This window comes from Montipora capricornis, chromosome 10 (assembly GCF_036669925.1).
Source record: "Montipora capricornis isolate CH-2021 chromosome 10, ASM3666992v2, whole genome shotgun sequence".
NCBI lineage: Eukaryota > Metazoa > Cnidaria > Anthozoa > Scleractinia > Acroporidae > Montipora > Montipora capricornis.
Window position 1 is genome coordinate 47095903 of NC_090892.1, and position 2500 is coordinate 47098402.

Sequence of the window (2500 nt, forward strand, 5' to 3'; positions counted from 1 at the left end):
AGTTTCGAAAAATGAAAAAAAAGTCGTTGAGGGGCACGTGTGAATGGTAACCGCTATAAGTACTTGGGAAGCAATTGTTTTGATTTGAAATAAGCTGGAAATTGTTTTAGATATTACCAATTTTCCTGTATGTTTTTAGAAAGAGGGATCTGAGACGAAAATTTTTCATTTCCATGTGGTAAAGTGCTTTTCCATAAGTATTCTACGTATGTAAGGATGCGTTCAACAAACGAGTGTAATCAAGAAAATCGAGCGCCCGAAGACAATTGCTGTAATATTTGATGTCAAAACATTATCATTCCACCAACAAGAAAAAGAAAAGCCCAGACAGCTGGATTCTCTTCCGATGTTACGACATGAGTCCCCCTCCCAAAAGGAGTCAGCATGTGACAAATTACTCAAAGATATGCAAGTAAACATTTGCACGACGCAGGATTATTTTAAGTGACTTTGGTTCAAGTTCTTATTCCAGATTCCCCATTCCGGATTCCAGACACGTAGGAAAGTATAAGTTTTGCCGTGTAAAGTAAGTTTTGCCGTGAGAAAGTAAGTTTTGCCGTGGAAAAGTAAGTTTTGCCGTGAGAAAGTAAGTTTTGCCGTGGAAAAGTAAGTTTTGCCTTGGCAGATGTGGGCCACCGTATAATGTTTGTCCATTTACAACAAAATGTCTCAAAATAATAGTAATATTTTAAGAAAAACGTTAATACATGCATTAGTTACAAAATTTTTGCTAATCGAGCACAATCCACCGTTCGGCGTGAAACTAACCAGCCTGGAAGCGGTGATAAAGGAAACTTTAGCGAGGGCGATTTAATTAAAAGTCCTCTCCGATCTTATGAATATCAACGGACGGGGATGATCGTCGTATCTTTTAGGGGTTAATATCAGGGATCTAGTATCTTTTAGGGTGTCTAAAAGGTTTTTGGGTCACCCAAGTCTAAGCTTGTATCTTTTAGGGTATCTTTACTGTTCTTGAAATTAATAGATCTGAGAATTATGACAAAGCTTTTCTGAACTTTTCAAGCAGGTGTTTTAAGTTGCCGTCTCTGGAACTATTAAAAATGCTTACAGTGGGACGCGCCTTACCGTGGCCACCGAAACAAAGTTTTTTACAAATTGTCCACCAATCAGGTTGTGTTTGACAGTCACTCTTCCTTGCAAAGTTCGCACAGTTGTAAGGCCCTGTTTACAAGCAGGTAGGGTAACCCTAGTGATAGGGTTATACCCTAGCAAGCCACGGTAAGGCGCGTTGCACTGTAAAATTATATTTTTTTTCATTTTCAGCTGGAATCTTTTAGGTGTAAAAATGTTACGGTTTATACTCCTTAACCGAGGAGACTTAAAAGTCTAACCATTCGCAGATGAATTAATTACAAAGACAGCACTACCTCCTCAGTGTTGATCCGGCCGCGGTTCGAGCCGCAACCTCCCCCGTGACAGCCGATGCTCAACCAACCGAGGCAGACACCGAGCTACCACTGCGCAGTAAAATGCGTTTAAAGGAGTCCCTGTTGGTGACTCCCATTGGAATCATGTAGTGGTTGCTGCTGTGCTATAAGGTGAGTGGTTATGTTTGATTTTGGCCTCAAACAATTTGATGCATTCCGTGTATTCCTGGGCATATTTGTTTAAAACGTTTGAATTGCGATATTGCACGCAACCGAGCTTTCTCCTTGTTTTGCTTACTACGATTTTCTCATTTCGTTTGAGTACACATTTCTTGACATTTAATAGTGTAAACAAATCTGGTACATTGACTTTCGGTTGCCCGGAATTGGCCAAGTTTCGCTCGACATCTTGACGTTTAAATTAATAAGTTGGGTGCACTTATAGGTGATCGAATATTTGCTTGCAAATAAAAACGATTGCGAGAAAATGTCAAGCCACCCACCGGACGACCATGTTTGTTCGCTTTAATTGTGTAGCTAAAATATTTATTTCTTAGCAATCTACACCGTTGCGTTAAGCAAATGCGATATTAGGCAACAAGTCTGAACAAGCGTGAAATGTTTAGCAGACTGGCATGATTAATTAAACATGCAGATTACCTTTCGCTTTGGCTCGCTTTGACGTGTCACTCTGAAGAAACTTACAATCCAGAAGAAGGTAGGTTTTCGCAAATGTTTCTTCAAGTTTCTTAACAGCTATATTGGGCCCTAATGAATTTACATTGATTTCTGGCTGATTGTCACGGGAACAACTTGGGAAATTTGACAAGTTCTTTAATCATGAAATGTAAGCTGAAATGTGGGTTGACTAATTTGACTGGTGATTAAGGAGTTTGAAGATTGTTAGTTGAAAATAGTACTGTTGTGTTATTTTTGTTACCTATAACTGAAACATCACTCCGTGGGGGGGGGGAGGGGGGGGATGTTTAGCCTGAAAAGGTCCACAGCGAGAGCCTTAGCAGTACCTTTTAGAGTATTGAGCCGAAAAATTATGACAGGAGACATTTAACAATTAACTATTTTAAAATTTGTCCAATTAAAACCCATAATTC

At 39.5% G+C, this 2500-nt stretch overlaps 1 protein-coding gene across 1 annotated transcript in view; it reads left to right on the plus strand.

The window, feature by feature from the left end:
• The first annotated feature begins 1420 nt into the window (after positions 1–1420).
• The window catches only part of LOC138018786 (anoctamin-10-like), an 18851-nt gene continuing 17771 nt past the window's right edge, over positions 1421–2500 (plus strand). The window contains exon 1 of the mRNA XM_068865467.1: positions 1421–1559. The gene's annotated coding sequence lies outside the window, so the exon portion shown is untranslated. The remainder of the gene's footprint in view (positions 1560–2500) is intronic.